The sequence below is a fragment of the Canis aureus genome, chromosome 22 (assembly GCF_053574225.1).
Source record: "Canis aureus isolate CA01 chromosome 22, VMU_Caureus_v.1.0, whole genome shotgun sequence".
NCBI classification, from domain to species: domain Eukaryota; kingdom Metazoa; phylum Chordata; class Mammalia; order Carnivora; family Canidae; genus Canis; species Canis aureus.
Window position 1 is genome coordinate 10,106,075 of NC_135632.1, and position 18,200 is coordinate 10,124,274.

The window sequence follows — 18,200 nt, forward strand, 5'->3', positions numbered from 1 at the left end:
CATTAGAGGGGAGGGCAGGGCCCAGGAAAGTGCCCACACCTGAGAGGTGTGGAAACCACATTCTCACCTGACAAATCCAGGAGTCCCTTAGTTTGATAAGAGGGCGTAGCCAAGCGCTAGTGTTAATCAGTCACTTGCAGAAGCCGATCCCCACAGAGAGCGCCAGCGTGGCAGGTACTCAGAGTGTTTGCAGGGTTGGGGTCTCATTCTCTGATTTATTTGAAAGCAGGCTGGTGGGGGAGCAAGGGGCCAGGAGTAAGGTTTTCCCAGCTCCTGATTCTGTCGCTCATATTTATCTGATCACTATTCATTTTTTAAAAGATTTTATTTATTTATTCATGAGAGAGAGAGAGAGAGAGAGAAAGAGAGAGAGAGGCAGAGACCCAGGCAGAGGGAGAAGCAGGCTCCCTGCGGGGATCCCGATGTGAGACTTGATCCCAGGACCCCGGGATCCCGTGCTGAGCTGAAGGCAGACGCTCAACCACTGAGCCACCCAGGTGTCCCTGATTACTATTCATGCTTATTCCCGGCCTTTCCATTGCAGCTTGGGAGACGTTGGAGCAGGGTGCACCTTACCCGCTCTGCTCTCCCCACTCGCCTTCTCCCATCTCCCCTATGCCTCCCACCCTGTCACCCTTTCCGACTCCTTCAGCCCTTCACAAATCCCCTCTCCCTCCTTCTCAATCCTTCCTATCCCTTCCTCCCCTTCTCTCCTTCCCCCTCTGCTACTCCCACACAAACCCACAAGCCCCTCAGATCTTCTCAACCCTCATTACTTCTCTCACTTCTCTTAGACCCCTTACCACCTCCCATCTCTTTAGCTCATGCCCCTTTGTGTCCTGTGCACCCTGTCCCAGCCCTCTGTCACCTGTGCCTCTCCCCCAACCTTTCACATCAGCCACTCTCTTCATCCTCCACGCTCTGCCCAGGCCCCTAGCATATCCCCATTTTTTACACCCACAATATTCGCATCTGTCACACTCCTCACACGTACTCCACACTCACACTCGTACTCTCTCTCATGCACACAAGCCACCCCCTCAAACTACCTTTTGTCCAGTGGCATTTGAACTCCTCTCTGTTTTGAATGACTTAACCCCAGCATCTTCCTCCCTCCACTGCTTCCTTCTATACCTGGGGGTCAGTATCTCCCTGTCTCCCATTCTGGACTTCTCTCTGAGGGAGGGAACTTGGCTGATTTCCCTTCAGGTTTTTCACCCCTGAGGGCTCAGCCACCTCAGTGATGGGGCTGGACCTGCAGCAGATCAGAGCAGAACCTCTGATTGGACTTCTGTGCTAGGAGTCCTCAGCTTCAGACAGCTTTTCCTTGATTCCCTTTCCAGTTTGTCTCTAGACTGCAAGAACACAGACTTCTAAGTATACAATTTCCATCAGCAGGTGGGTGGTTGGGGTTCTTAAATTGGTGGTTTTTCAGTCTGATCGAGCTTCAGAATCACCCAGAGCCTGTTAATAAAAATAAATAGATAGATAGATAAATAAATAAATAAATAAATAAATAAATAAAACCATAGATTGCTGGGCCCACTCCCAGAGTTTCTGACTTAGTAGACTTGAGGTAGGACCTGAAAATTTGCATTTCTAACAAGTTTCTGGATGATACTGAAGCTGCTGTTCTGGGACCACATGTTGAGGGAATTTAAATGATATCTCAGCAATAGGAAGTGCTCTTGTTGTATAGTTATGAGACGGGGCAGGGGTTCCAAAGAACATAGAAGTTCAAGAGCCGAATGATGCTGGCTGGATGGGAATGGTGCCCTAAAAATTTCTCAAGCCAGATGACACTCTGGAAGTGTACATTTGTTCTGATGAGTGATTAATTTCTCAGAAAATGGCCAAATCCTCTTCATGGTGAGGACTTTCATGAGAGGAAGGGAGAAAAATAAGAGGTTGTGTCCAGGACATGTCTTCCTAAGCCCTCATTGACCATTTTCAATGAAGCTAATGGTGATTAGAACTAGGAGTAATTGAACCTTGGGTCACTGAAAGTGCTGGTCGGTCTCTCTGGGTAAGGTTTATTGTTTATGAATCTTTGTGTGTGTGTGTGTGTGTGTGTGTGTTAGGGGGCTTGCTGACTACCTTTGTGGTTAGGCTTCCTTTTAAATGAACCAGAGGGCTCCAGCCTTACAGAAACACCTTTTCTACCTGGGTAGTGGTTACCATGGTGACTTCCTTTTCCCTCTCCATCTGCTTGTGAAGAGGCCTCACAGACTTCTCCCTTCAGTCCTTCTTGAAGGCTGGAAAGTAGCCCAGAAACTTTTGGCCAGTTCGTGTTATGCCTTTTCAGTGGTCTAGGAAGTGGTTTTCCTAATGTATTTAGAACTGCAAAGATATGTGTATAAAGGAGGGAAAACAAAAAAATTGAAATCCTTCAAATTCAACTTGTGTGTGTCTATGTGATATGCAGTTAGAGAACACATACTATAAGCAGTCATGATGCTAAACTGTAGTTTATTTCATATTTGAGTTTATTTGATAATACAAATCTCAAATTCTGGTTCCCTAGGCCAAGAATATCTATACCTTTGTCTCTCAGCTGATTTTGCCAGCAGTTTTCATTCTCATTTTCTCTAGGTTTAATGACCAAGGCAGAAATTTCTAGTCTGCTTTTGAAGGATTGGGTCTAGGGATTAGAGTTTTGAGGTCTTAGACAGAGTGTGTACAATATTTCCATGTTTACAAATTCATAGCAGCAGTTCAATATCCCAAATTTTCCCCTCCTTTCTCCTCACATTACAAATAATCATGCTAAGATGCATTAGAAAAAAAACATAATTGCATTAACAGTTTCTCTTATTATCTTGCTATTAAAAATAAGAATTAGATTAAAAAGCTAAAATTTGGGGCAGCCTGGAGGGCTCAGCAGTTTATTGCCGCCTTCGGCCCAGGGCCTGATCCTGGAGACCTGGGATCGAGTCCCATGTCGGGCTCCCTGCATGGAACCTGCTTCTCCCTCTGCCAGTCTCTGCCTCTCTCTCTCTGTCTCTCTCTCTTTGTGTATGTCTCTCATGAATAAATAAATAAAATCTTTTTTAAAAAGCTAAAATTATGTTCATTCCTAGCTTTTCTCTCAGTTTTTAAAAAAGTAAACATAATTTTGTCAAATATCCATTTGCTAGCATGTTTTCTGTTATTTTTTTCCTAGCCAAAAAGGTTATAGACATTGTTAAAATATTTCAAGAGATCATCAGCATACCAGCTCCTTGAAAAATGTTGGGATAGACATCACAGTACCCAGACAATCCAGTTGTCAAATTTTAAAGGTTTCAAGTTGGTCTTCTTTCCTTTCTTCCACTTAAGATTTCTGTATATTATTCCCTTTTTCAAATTGGAGCCTTTATCCAATTTTATATCAAATTGGAGCTTTTTTAAAAAAAGATTATATATATATATATATATATATATGGAGAGAGAGAGAGAGAGAGAGAGAGAGAGAGAGGCAGAGACACAGGCAGAGGGAGAAGCAGGCTCCATGCCGGGAGCCCAATGTGGGACTCGATCCTGGGACTCCAGGATCTCGCCCTGGACCAAAGGCAGACACCAAACCGCTGAGCCACCCAGGGATCCCCAAATTAGAGCTTTTTCATATGGAAAAGCCGGAGGTTGTCAAAGGAATTGGATACTTAAGGTTGAATCTAAACCGAGTAAATTTCTGAAGTCTATAAAATCCATTTATTAGCTTGAAATTGAGATGAATGTAATGCAAATCTGTGTTTTCTGCTATCAAAATAGAAAACTCAATGGGACAAAATCAATCTATAAGCCTGTTGTTTGCATATTAGACTTGATGTAACCAGTTCAGTTAAAATTGCTACTATATTTAAGTTGTGGGCGATGAATGTATTATCTAAAGAAATGGTCCTCCAGGTACCTTCAACCAAGATTGATGATCTTACAATGGCCTTGGTTTTGGGAAAATGGTCCATGTATGTTTTGGCTCAGAGACGGTCTCACCAGAAATAATTTTGGCAAATGACTCATAACTATAACGATGATAATATTAATGTTACTGTCACTTGTAGGGGGGGACCCCTGAATTCAGTGTCTGTTTACAGATCGTTTGGCATTTTCCTCCAAACATCTAGTCATACTATATGGCAAAGTGTGGCTTGTTGGTTGTTTCTTTGTTTTTTATTGAGGCATAATTGACATATATTATAGTTTCAGGTGTACAACAGAAGGATTTGGTATTTGTATACCCTGTGAGATGATCACTGCAATAAGTCTAGTTACCACCTGTCACCACACAAAGTCACACATTTTTTTTTTTCTTGTAATGAGGACTTTTAAGATTTACTCTCAGTAAATCACAAGTATGCAATAGGATATTGTTTCTTATATGGGTTAACCCCTCCCTCCCTTAGGGTTAACCCCCTCTCCTGCCCCCTAGTGGAGGGCTTGGCAGTGCACCAGCATCTGGGACAACCAGCGATTATTTATTGATCACCTGCTGTGTGCCAAGCACTGTAGGGGAAGCCGAAGCGTGTCCAGATTTGGGCAGAGTCCAATGCTACACGGGGGCTTTGTAAGATGACTTAAGATTGAGCAGATATCGTAGCGCCAAGTCCTTGTGGCTCCTCACCTGGAGGCCTTTCCAGGACCCTGATGTCCCTCATCTTGCACTCGGAGCCTGACTGGAGGCATCCCTGGCTCCCAGGAGGCCCCGCAGCCAATTTGGGATGGAGAATCTGGCCACTCCTCGGCAGGCCTGGATTTGCCTTCTCTTGTATAGAGCTGTCCAGTCTGACCTGTAGTTACAACCAATCCTGGATCAGCATTGTCGGACGTGGCTTCCACCACACTCTGTTTGAAGAGGCCCATTTTGTGCCGTGGCAGCCACAACAAAACCCAACTTTCCTCTGTGACTTTGTTCTTTTGATTTTTAATAGATCAAAGACCCGGAGGGAGGAAGGAAAAGCAGGGGAGGAGGTGGGGGGGGGGGGCAAGCGAGGGGGTAGGGATTGTTGTCGTGTCAAGATACAGCGCCCATTTGAGGCCACTAGCCCCATTAGAAGGAAAAAGTGCACGGAAAAGGGCGAGGAACCTGCACTTGGCGCGGCATTGTTTGGGGGATTCGAGCTGCGGCCGCCCCGGCCTCCGCCACACAGCACCGTCTCCATGGCAACGCAACCTGCTGCTGCCACCGCCAAAGTTGAAGACGCTTGAAAGGGCTTGAAGGGACCAGAAGCACAACCCTATTTCGGTTCCCCGAGAACAACGGGGAGAAAATGAAGCAGAGAGAGAAAGGAAGAAGAAAGGAAGGAGAGGAGGAAGAGGGGGAGGAGGAGGAGGAGGAGGAGGAGGAGGAGGAGGAGGAGGAGGAGGAGGAAGAGGAGAGGGTGGGATGGGGGAGGGAGGGGAGAGAGGCAGAGAGAGGGAGAGGGAGACAGAATGAGAATGAATATGAATGAATATGAATGAATGAGAGAGGGAGGGAAAGAGAAGAGAGAATATGGGGGGGGGAAGGGGGAGGGAGAGGGAAGGCGGAGAGAAACCCCACCCCAGGCCCATGAATGCTGGCATTGTCCCTTCTTTTCTGAATCTGATTTACCATATCATAACCCCCAGGAAGAAGAAAACATCAATATCCCGAAGGAATGGAGATGTTTCTATGGAAAACCTAGGAATTTTAGTCCATAACAGATCTGGTGTTAAACAAAAAAAAAAAAAAAAAAAAAAAAAAAACAAAACAAAAAAAAATCAAAGAGATGAAAGGCTGAGCTCCCTGGAGTATCGATGCGTCTCTGAATTAAAGATGGACGAGGCCGACTACAAAGTACTTTTTCTTCTTTATTCAGTCCTCTGTTTCCATTTCAAGGGAGGCGCTGGCCTCGTCATATCTGGACTAGACCGTCATTTTGAACAATGTTAGGAAGGGGAATAAAAAGAGGAGTGGGGGGCACTAGCAGCTCGGCTTCCTCTGCCCCAGCCAGGTTTCCAACTATCTCCTCAAGCAAGTCTTAGCGCAGGTGTCAGGCCGGCCCTCCTCATAGAGGAAGCTCCTGGAAAAACCCACCCCCACCCTCAGTCCTACGGGGGCACTTAGGAAAACTGAGATGTGCTGAAATCCGGGGAAGAGAAGGGGTGTTCAGGGCTGGCTCGACAAATTAAGTTCAGGACGTGCTCAAAGGAAACAGTTTCAGCACCGGGAGGATGTGGCAGGATCTTCAGGCCTAGATGTGGACTGGGATGGGGTTTAGGTCACCCCGGATCTTGGGGTAGCCACACAGCTGTCCTGGCAGCTTTTCCAAGACAGTGGCCCCCCAAGAGGGAGACACTGTGGGAGAGACCCAGTCAAGTGAGGCATCTCCTTGCCTGCTGGCCCCTAAATTTGCACATCTAAGAAACAAATTCTCAATGTTTTTTAGATACTTCTGGCAAGAAAGACTAGCTGACTTCCACTTTTTCAATCTAAGGCAAGCTGAGAAGTCAGGGATTGTGATTACTAGGTGTGTCCGTAGAAGATCATGGAAAGGACTAGACCAGTAGCAGTCCCAGATGAATGACCTCTTCACGTGCACAAAGAGAATTCTCTGCCCTGGCATGCAACGTGTTGTGTGGGTCTGTGTTGGCGGGGTGAGCAGGCTTTGGGAAGAAGGGCTGTTCTCGCTTGCACAGTGGCCTGTGGGCCTGCTGTCTGGCTTCTTCTGGACATTGAGGCTGGAAAATTAAAACAGTAAAATTTTACAAGCCAGAGACTCTCTGCTTCCTCCGGAAAGAAGCCACAATAATCAGTCAGGCGGTCTGGACCGTGTATGGGGAGCCAAGCCTCCAGAGGCCTCAGCCCTTTGCCCCACAAGTCTTCCCCTTCCAGTTCTCCAAAGCTAAGGCCAGCATATGAATATTACGGAAGTCAATTAAGTTGTTTGCAAACACACACAGGCCAGTGTGGACCACGGAGGGGTGAAAGCCGGTTCCCAGGGTGGGATCAGCATCTGTACCGGCCTCCAGCAGACCTGGGGTCAGGCCCGACACTAAGTAAACAGTGCCTCGGCTGAGGGTCTCCTTTGTGGCAGCTGCAGCTGTCCAGCTGCCCATTGTCCTTCCGGGGCTGGAGACTCCATTGCTGCCCCTGCACCAACTCCGTGCACAAACAGACCAGGGCGGGCTACCCAGACCCCCACCCACGGGGTCCCTGCCTCACCGGGGCCCCAGGCCACCAGGCTTTCTTTCCTGTCTCCCCTCCAGCAGCCCAGCAGCATCTCCAGGCATTTTTTTCCTCCTTAACTAACAGTGCAGGTGCAAAGAAGTCCAGACTCTGGGGGACGGTGGGAAGAATGAGGATGGGAGGAGAACTATCACCACAAAACAAAAGAATAGGAGGTTGAAAATCACAATAAAACTGGAAGCAAGAATGATCTTGTTAAACAGGAATTCTTCGTTTATCCCAAGTTATCTGTCTTGGGATAAATTGGAAAAGTTGCCTTTCTTGGAGAAGTTGGTGTGTTCCATACAGAAGATAGGTAACAGAGGACCCCTGAGCTAGTGGGTGTATGGGGGGTGGTCTTGGTTCACTCAGGGGCCCTGATGGAAATTGCCCCAAGGGTTCAACGGCCTGGACTGAGTTTCTCCTACTCTAAATTCCAACACTCTCCCTCTCCCACAGCACCTGCCCCATCCCCTCTCCGACAAGGGTGGGGATCAGTACTGCTACCCCTGGGAGCAGTAGGGGTATGTAATGTCATGATGGATCATTGAGTTTTAGACTGGTTTTTGTTGGATTCAGACTCTCCGAGAACTGGGACTTCAATCTGTTCCACAGAGTGGGAGCTCACTGGGGTGAAATGACTTTGCCCTCCTGAAATCTGGAGCTGTAGGAGGTCGACAGGCCAAGGGGAAGTTTGCAAAGCAGGTAGGAGATGAAGTAATGGGAATGGCTCCTGAGATGAGGCCTCTTACCGCTTCCAGACCCATCTCCACCCAAACAAACTCTTCATGTTCCATGGCTCCTATTTCAGAAGAATTTGTGGGACACATTTCCCTGAATTGCGGCCTGAGCAGCCAAGTGCAAGGCTTGTCCAGCTGCCTCGGGTCTGCCTTTCAGGCCCTCACTGTGTCCAACGTCAACAGAGTGGTTCAGATCCTCAGAGAGCCAAGCTTGAGCAGCCTCAAAGCACAGTGGTGCCCCAGTTCAGCGCTGTGGCTAAATGGCACTTGCCAAAGAGTCAGCCACTTGCCTCCTAGCTCTGGGAAAGAAAAAAAAAATAGTGGGCTGCTCTTGGCACCAATTTCCTCATTATCCTCATTCTCCATTAGAGAAAAAAAAAAGTCTTAAATTCCATTTTGATTAACAACTGTCTGCCAGACATTGGAGAGTAAGACCTTTTTATCTGGTTTAGGTGGCTTGTGTCTTAATCCCTTTATTTCTCGAAATCCTGAATTTAGAAAGTTGGAGGTAAAAATCATACCACAAAAAAAAAAAAATTTTAAAATGCAATTAAGATGTTGCTGCTGAAAAAAACAAAACAAAACAAAACAAAACAAAACATCCCAGGGCCTGACTGAATCAAAAGTCTTTGACTCAGACTCAAGGGTTTCAGTGACTCAGGTTTGTGCCATTTCTCCATCAATGGTCAGGAAGTTGGATTGTTTTTGATTAAAAAAAAAAAAAGACCCAGAGAATAGCTAAGGGGTAATTGAATGAAGGCCAGAGTCCTGAGTAGCAGAAGCTTCAATTCCTCCCAGACAAATGTGAGAGAAATCGTTTGGGGTCCTGACTCCTCTAAGCTTAATCGTCAAAACTCAATGAAGAAGAAACACAGATGAGTTTTAGGCATTCTGACCTGGGCCCTGGTCCCTTGCTGGTGTCATTTGCTGTGGGAAGGGGGGAGGGAGGGCGGTGGTGGGGACCTGGAACCAAATGTCTAGGAAGTCTGTTTTCTGGTTTTCCTAACCAGGAAAACTGTAGGAATCAAAAAAAAAAGTTTTGCATCAACGCAGAAGCTTCTGGTCCCGACCACTTTGGGAAGGGGATGTGGCAACCGTGTTTTTTTTTTTTTTTTTCTTGTTAGTTCAGGTTTCCCTGGGCAGACTGCACGGGGACCAGCAGCAGCCTCCCAATGCGGCCTGGAGTGGAGAAGCTTTTTTTTGCAGTTATTATTATTATTATTATTTTTTTTTTTTCTAGAACCACCATCCGCCAGTTGCAGGGGCCCGCTTCCGTGCAGTTTTTGTTCGGTGAGACATTTGCCGAGGACAAATCCGATGGCAAACCGTTCCTGGGGCGGCTGTCCCCGTGGCTCGGACCGCGGGCGCTCGGGGGCGCGCGGAGCCCAGGAGCCTGCAAGCGGCGCGGGCAGCTCAGCCGCAGCTTTGCAAACGCTGCGCTTTGCCTCTGCGTTGGACGCGAGCCGGCCCTGCTCGCGGGGCTCCCCCAAGAGTAGCAGAGCATGTGGGAAAATATTGGGTAACTTTGCCACATCCCCGACGAATAAACAGGGCAATTAAAATGACGCAGATGCTGGTGTTGGATTCCTCGGTTTCTATGATCATTAAAGGCAGCGACTTAAGGAAAAAAAAAAAAAAACTTAATTAAGACTAATGATGGAGCTTTTCTTCTGGTGAATAGATGGCGCGTTAAACCAATTAGACACATTCATCAAATTCTTTCCACCAAGTTTTTTGTTTTTGTTTTTGTTTTTTGTTTTTGTTTTTATAGACATTTATGCTAGGTTCTCAATACAGCGCAGAAAGTCGCAAACCCTTAACCGCCCAGCGCGGGGGCGGGTGGGGGAGGCGGCGGACCTGGGCTTAGGGAAAGCATCCCCCCCCCTCCACCCGGGTCGCTTCCAGAAGGCTGGCACCTGAGGGTTCGCGCTGGGCTCTTCCCAGTGCGGCACCAGTCCCCTTCTCACTCAGCTTCTTTTGCAAAGAAGTCGCTCAAAATTAACGAAATTTCCAGCAAGTCCCTCCCAGGGGTATAGAACAGCGCCTGGAAAAGGCCAGAATTAAGAACCCTAAGGGTGGAAATCGAATAACAGCAAAAATAATCTCGGGGCTCCCCGTCCCTTGCCCCGGAGGCTCCTGCGGGGGGCGCGGGGCAGCGGCGAGGGGGGCTCGCCCTGCCCGGCCCCTCGCGGCCTGGCTGCCCCTCGGCCGCCCGAGCAGACTTAGGCGGAATCTCCCTGGAGCTCTGATCCTCTCCAACCGAGGGTCGTGGACACTGAGCTTCTGGGGAGTGTTGGGGTAGCCTGGGCGCCTGGGGCCTCCTCTGAAATAGGAGTTCCATCTGTGGGGGCGCCCCCCCCATCCCCGACCTCTGCTGCCTGAACAGGGACTTCTTCCCATCCCCGTGCGAGTGGTACTAGTGTGAGCAGGTGGGCAGGAAAGGCAAGCCACTCTGGGTGCCCCATCCCACCCCCCGCAGCCGCAGGTTGTCACCAACAGGTAAAAAGGGAGAGAGGAAGGCGGCCCCAAAGCAGATCCGGCCTCTAGTGTCCAGCATTCCACGTACACCCATAGGTGTAACATAAGTCTGTGTGTGTGTGTGTGGGGGGGGGCACATATATATTCGCTTTATATCTACATATTTCCATATCTCCATGTCTCACCTAATATGTACCATTGTGTTTGATGAATATGGACATGCACTATCATTTTATTTTCACACATCACAAGAGCAATTAACCGGTGTGTTTGTATTAGTTGGTGTATGTTGTATATTAGGATGGGTATCTGTGTATATGGCGACAAATACTGTATTAGGTGTGTAATGCCATTTTAGAGAGAGGACAATAGAATTGTGTCTGAGGACCAAATATTTTATAGGAAGCATATTATTATATGTTAGGTTCTATATGCTAGGCTGGGGATAGGTGGTTATTTTAGAGTGTATATTTACAATTTTGGACAGTGCAGAGAGGAACCCTTTGAACTCCAGCTCTAGCAGGAGCCAACCCTGGCTGGCCAGGGCCACAAGTAGTGCCATTTCTAACCTTTGCTCTTGAGCATCACTCTTGCATCATCTCCATTATCTTGATATAACTAAGGAAAGAATAACAATATGTAGACAAAACACTAGGATTTTATTCTCACCTCCACCCTCACCCCCCACCCCCGGGCTGGGTGTGCCCCATTCGCCTCAAAGCTGTCTTTTTCTTTCTTTTTTGGTGGTGGTGGTGGTGGTGGTGTTGGGGGGGGTGTTTGAGTGTGATTCAGCACAGGGGAACTTTCCCCACACCTGGTGACTTTTTAGGGCCAAACTCCGAGTCCTCGGAGGTTCTGAGACACAGGGCAAAGAGAGGGAGCAAAAGGCATGACTCAGCTCTGCTCTGGCCACCAGTCAGTATGGGAGTGGAATGGGTGGAATAGATTCCAGGGTGACAGCCAGCATTTGGACTCTTGGGCATGTGAGCACAGTTCCCAGGTGGAACTGTCTTTCGAGCCAGCTGTTCCTGAGTGCGAGACTGTGACACCAGGTTGCAGTGAGGAGGGGAGCAGGAGAGAGGAAAGTTCGCAAAACTCCGATTTGCAAGAGGACACACTTTTTGAACTCGCCACGCAGATGGTGCAAATCCTCCTGCAGTCATTTTTCAGCTCATCCGGAAGCTGCTCTCTAAGCGAAGCCCCAAAGTAAATAAACACCCCCCTCCCTTCTCAAAGTCATGCCTTTAAAGCTACCACCGTCGGCTTAATTACGCTTGAATTATGCAAGGAGCTCCGCGGAGGATGGAACTTTAGACAAATAATTGCGCCATTGTGCGCGCGGCCGACCCTGCGCGGCCTCCCCGGTTCCGTCCCTGGTGCTGGGGAGGCGGCGGGGCTCGCAGCATCCCTCCCCCCCACCCGCAGCCGGGGGCCAAGCCAGAGACTCCTGCCTAATTAACCTACTTCTCCACCCCGTGGATGTCAAGATTTTAGGGGGAAAAAAAAAAAGGTTGGGGCAGGGAAAAAGGGGGCACCCAGGGCTCCCCCCACCCCCTCCCGCGGGTGGAAGCAAAGTTACTTTGCCAAGTCTTGTTGATTCCTTGAAAGCTTTTGCACTTAAGGCAAAAAACCTTGAGCTGTCCAGGGAATTAATTGGAAAAGGGACTTTGGGGGGAGCTCGAAGAAGAGGAACGTTTTGGGATGGGATTGCCTTCTGTGTCTCAGTAGTGATGCAGGAAATCGTCGCGGCCAAAACAGGCTCTCAAACTTGGGGAATAAATGGGGGAAAATGTGAAGATCTCCATAATCTCTTGATGAGTAATTAATTTTCTCAATGACTGCAGTTGATCTCAGATATAATTTCCCGAGTAGCAAAGAGTTAGGGATTTTAACTCAGAAAGAGTATCCTCTCCTGTTAAGTTTGGTGAGGATTACTCTGCGGGTCAGGAAGCTTGGATTATTTAGGATGTTCTACTTATCGATTTCCCATTCAAAACCAAATAATTCATTTCCATTTACTTTGATTTGGATAGAACTGCCAGTTGTAGGAGTCATCTATTTGGATCATGTTCTCAAAAGACAGAGAGAGAGAGAGAGAGAGAGAGAGAAATCCGTCTGTAATGACTTCCAGACCTCTTGAGTTCATATGGGAACTCTACTAAATTGATTGAATAACACACTATTTGGCTTACCAAGTCTTAATATTTTCTTACACAAGCAAAATTCACAATCTACTAGACTTCTGTAAAGGTAATTTTGGAAGAAAGTATATAGGCTTTGAAATTTACAGAAGCTGAGGGCCGAATGAGCATTAGAACAGAAAACTAAGTCATTTCAGATTGTTAAAAAGGTTCTCTTTTAAAAAATATAGATGCTTTGCTATTCAATTAGTTGATCCCCTCCAGCTTTAGAAACTCCACAGGACTCTAGCTAAAGGTGTGCACAAACATTTTCCCAAAGGGCTGATGTATATTTATTTATTCATGGAGCCCAAGGCAACCTGTGTTTTATAAGCAGAGATAGCGATGGGATGAGGGGCTGAAGGAGGTAAAATGTTTCTGAAGTGAGTTCCTGAGAAGCAAGTTCCTGAATGGTGTTCTTTCTTTAGGAAAGTGATTTTTCAGCACACATATGTTGCAGAGAAAATAGAGTGGATGACTTGCGTTAATGGGTTAAGAATCCCACAATTAACTGTCTCTGCATTTCTCAGTAACCGTTTTATTATACACAAACACAGATATATGCCTGCGTGTGCAAACATAGAGACAAACAAAAAAATATGCCCAGAAAAATAAGTCATAAATACAAACATGAAAACAGAGGTGGTGGGGGCAGAATCAGCGTAGGCGACATAGAATTAGCGAAGATAAGAGCTGTAAGGTCTGTGACTTTAAGAAATGCTAATTTATGTAATTCCACCTGGCTGAAGGCATAGCCATTCTTGGGTAGCCCCTGATAGGGTAGCCCCTGATAGGGTGAGCACAAGGCCTTATAATGTGTGCTTTCTCTAGAGTAAGATTAAAATGGGGAAAATGGTTCTGATCTCACATTTAATAAGCACTTAGAATTCTAGAAGACTTGGCAGGAGCTCTTTATTTTGAGTCTATAGAATAAAACATTAGCATTGATTGACCATTACTCTTCCCCAAACTTTTCTGTAGAGTCTCCTCTTTATCTCAAATTCCTTCAAATTTTTATGAGAAATCTCTGATCATCTGCATAAACCCCGACGTTTTTATACCCCACTCCTTGATTATCACTTAAAAATTAAGATATATTCATCTCAAATGAATGATCTAATTCCTAGAACCATACAGCGATTTAAATATATTTTTCAAAAAATATATTTTTCTATTGCTATCAGTTAAATACCTCTGAATTTCCCCCCACAACTCTCCTTTAATAGAAAAGGCTAATTTTTAGTTACCTCTAAGAATCTTTGTAGCATATTTCTTTGATTAAAAGTCGTTTTTATTCTCAGTTAGTTGTTATGCCGTTTCCCGAACACTATAAATATCTGTAGCTCCTGAAATATCATGAAGTTCTGGTCTGCAATTAGTCAGAGACCCAGGTTTATATTATTGTTACATATTCAAACAAGTGAGTAAAACTATTATTTGGCTATTATTAGAGATGATTTTCTAACAATTAAATAAATCCATTAGATCTATTTTTTCCTATCTACTGAAAAATACTTTGCTTGCAATGGCTTAATACACCTTTTCTTTTAGCTTAAATATCCTCTTTCTCTTATGAAGATTTCAAGGCAAGATCATAGCACAGCCATTGAAATGAAGGATGATAAAGAAAATTAAGTTTCCTAAATATGCGTGATTTTGCTGTGTGGTTGGTCAGATTGTAAGAAAATACATACTATTGCTTAAGCTTATTGGTGGACCAAGAAAATACTTCAGTCAAGTTTTAGTATCTAGTATGCTTAGGAATGAGGATGAGAGTTAATTACAATTTCTTTCCCAAAGGAAAAATTTCTCTATAATATTTGTTGTTTTCAATATCAACAAACCTTATATTGGAAATATGGTTGTATGACCTTAATCGACTAAGGTAGAAGAATACAGTTTATATGATCATCTTATTTCATGAAGTATGAATGTGAATTAAAATAATTATTCAACTGGTCAATATATTTTAAAACATTGGCTTTATATATGTATTTGTATATTCACACATACAACACATATATATATACCCCCCAATGCAAGGATTGAAGCAGATTTATGAGTTAAAAACCTTTTAAAAAGGTTGTTCATTTATACAAGGGTAAAGATACCTGTAATGGGATAGTCTTTAAATTTTTTTTTTTTTAGCCAATGTAACAAATGATAGTTAACTGTTTGCTATGGAATAAGATTGATAATATGCCACCTTCTCTAATGATCATGTTATATTTCAAATTTTAGATATTCTATCCTGTTAAATAAGCTTCTGCAAGAGAGCCTTAATTTAGACACTGGTTGAGTCACACCTTTAATATGCTGGCATTTATTAAAAAGCATAATATTATATAGCAGCTGACTAGAAATAGTTTTTATGTGTATGCTATTATAAATGCAGAAAATATTTATTCACAATCGTATCTTTATAGCAAGTTCTTCAGTATTTTCCTACCCTAATCACTCATTATATCTTTAAAACAGCGTGGGTTTTGGTATAACACAACTATAGAATAAAAATAGGAAAGCAGTTTATTCATATTGGCTGCAGTGATATTTACCTCACACTGGACACATTATATTTTGGAGTTGGAGCTGATATTCCAGAACATGTTGTGCCAACCTGCATTGAAATGCTCTGTTGAAAAACGGAGGGTGTAGCCAGCCTAAGTGCGTCCCTAAGTGCAGGCGGACTTTTATGGCTGCCTGTTTGTTTTTCAGGTGGGGATTTTTACCACCTTGGTCATGATGAACCTGATACACCTTCTTTGTGTACGGTGTCTGAAAGAACACTCAGGGGCCCTTTTAGTTCTAAAAGAGCAAATGTCCTCCCAATTTTCTATAATGTTGAGAATTCAAAACAGTGATTTCATATATGGAATTATTCTTTTCTTTTAAAAAAATATTATTTTTGAAGTTTCCAGTGTAATGATTCAACAATTCTATAAATAACTCGGACCTCATAACAAGTATACTCTTATTCCCTTTAATCTATTTTACCCATCCCTCACCTTCCTCCCCTCTGGCCAACCCCAAGTCTGTTCTGATCAGCTTTGTACACACACACACACACACACACACACACATGAACTCAAAAGAATGTTTTTATACCCCTAGAGAGCATCACTGTTAGAGAATTAATACTCTCTTTATTTAAATAAAGATTTTATTTATTTATTCATGAGACACACACACACACACACACACACACACACACACAGAAGCAGAGACACAGGCAGAGGGAGAAGCAGGCTCGATCCCAGGACTCTAGGATCACGCCTTGGGCAGAAGGCAGGCACTAAACCCTGAGCCACCTAGGGATCCCCGAGAATTAAGAATTAATACTTTCATGATTTTATCTTTTTTATAGTGAAATAAGCATTGAGAGAACTTTTATAAAACTAACATCGCCTGAAAAAATTTGAAGGGATCCATTTACCTTCAGGGATCTAATGAGAGAAAGGTGAGCATGAAACCTGGCTAAAACGAAATATGAGAGTCTAGAGAATTTTTCATCATTTAGATAACTTCGGGAGTAAAATATAACATAAGAGAGGCTTGTATTTGGTGGAGATCCAAATACCACATCAAATCCTTCATTGTACAGGTGAAAAAAATGAGGCTTATGGAAATGAACTGATTCTAAATCAACATAGCTGGTCAGACTTGGGCCTTCTGGTCTCCATCCAGCTTTTGGGATGACTGTAATCTCTTTGAAAAGCAGATCTGTGCCTCTCACAACTTTGTGGTATCTGTGCACGCTTTAGAACAAAAAGCTCTCAATGAAAACAGTGAAATTAAAGTCCTGTGTGTGGACTGGATTTCTTAAAGATGGCAAGACAGATCATTCACTAGAACCCTATTTTATTCTGAAAACCCTGGAAATAGGGTGCAGTAGGGATGATATGGTAATACACTGTTTCAGTGGACTCTTATTTGAGAGAAAAGGAGGCCTCCAGTCCTTGGTCCATTGAACGTTGTGATTCCAAGACTGAAATACGTGATGTGATATAGACATCTAGATAAAAACCTTTAGAAGCTGTAAGAACCAAGATTAGTGCCAGAATATGAATGTGGGTAGGACTTGCACAACTACAGTATACACACAGCAGGTAGAAATCTGAAAGCATAATTTAGCATAGAATAAATTATCCAAATACTATCTGCTTAGTAGTATATAACTTAAAATATATACTTCATTATTACTTTATTTCTCTCCATTTCATTTAGGGAGCAAAGTGCTCTTTAGTGGCCTAGAAAAACTACGTTGATTGCCTTGTGTTTGATTTTAATTTAATTTGTAATAATTGGCCAAATTAGTAAAATTTTGCCTTTAAAAAATGAAATATTCATCCTATTACAACTTTTTATTTTTTGTTTTTTAAAGATTTTTTTATTTATTTACTCATGAGAGACAGAGAGAGAGAGAGAGAGAGAGAGGGAGAGAGAGGCAGAGACACAAGGCAGAGGGAGAAGCAGGCTCCATGCAGGGGGCCCAATGTGGGACTTGATCCTGGGTCTCCAGGATCACACCCTGGACTGAAGGTGGTTCTAAACCACTAAGCCACCAGGGCTGCCCCTATTACAACTTTTTAAACTGAAAAAGGTAAATGTCCTCAAATTAAGTCATTTCCCTAGGAAAATATTGGGAGAAAATAATATTTGATCAATTAATAACTACACAAAAGGCTTTGAATATTGCAAGATTTACAGTAGCTCTGGGGAAATGATTTTTTTAAAGTTTGTATTTATTTATTTGAGAGAGAGCGCACAAGTAGGCAGATGGGTAGAGGGAGAGGTACAAGCAGACTCCTGCGCTGAGCAGGGAGCCCAATACAGGCTTGATCCCAGGACACCAAGATTATGACCTGAGCTGAAGTTAGATGCTTAACCGATTGTGTTACCCAGGCACTCCGATCTGGGGAAATGATTTGCTGTCTCTGAAATAAGTAAATGCTGATAATTTTGAAGATTTGACAGTCTAGTCATGCTTTTATGAACCAACAAAATATATCTGGAGTATATAGTTTGAGTTGGGAAAATGCTGTTTCTTCTTGCCCATCAGGCAGTTAGGCATTTGTTGACACCTGCCTTATATAATCTAAATTTGTTGCTGCATTCTGAAGGCTGGAAATTTGGGAAGATAATTGCTTTATTGCTCAAGAATGTCTTCTTTATTAGCTTGAGAATTAGTGTGGCTTTCTTAATACCCATCCTAGAATGGGGATATTGACATTAATACTTGTATTGGGGCTTACATGATATTTTGGGGATTGGGGATATCACTTATCCTGCTTGGGTGTTCCTGGGTCACCAGCTGGCTTCATCCTCCTTTTCCCCCCTATGATTCTATTCTACAGTAAAAAATCTTTCTAATTGGTGGCATGATAGTGCCACAGTCTAGATACTTTTCCAGGGTATTTTTTGTTACTGGGAGAAGATAGCTCTATTGTTCTTAGCATATTTTAATTGGGATTTTTTCTTTCTTTCTGAGCACTACAGAGTTAAGCTGGGTTTATAAAATCAGTGAAAGATAGTAGTTCCACTATATAATGGCACAGAGAAGCAAGTATTTTCGAATTTTCCAAGAAGCAGATTGACTTAATTTTATTTGGATGTGAGGATAAAGCATCAGAATTCAGG

The 18,200-nt window shown here is 44.0% G+C and overlaps 2 long non-coding RNA genes across 3 annotated transcripts in view; one reads left to right on the plus strand and one right to left on the minus strand.

Annotated features, from left to right (window-relative positions):
- Positions 1–18,200, plus strand: part of LOC144293753 (uncharacterized) — a 325,436-nt gene that overhangs the window by 5,258 nt on the left and 301,978 nt on the right. The window lies entirely within an intron of this gene.
- Positions 347–5,130, minus strand: LOC144294297 (uncharacterized). Its single transcript, XR_013361719.1, has 3 exons — positions 4,466–5,130; positions 2,164–2,340; positions 347–1,464 (listed from the first exon to the last, which is right to left on the minus strand). It is a non-coding gene; the product is annotated as an uncharacterized LOC144294297 (long non-coding RNA).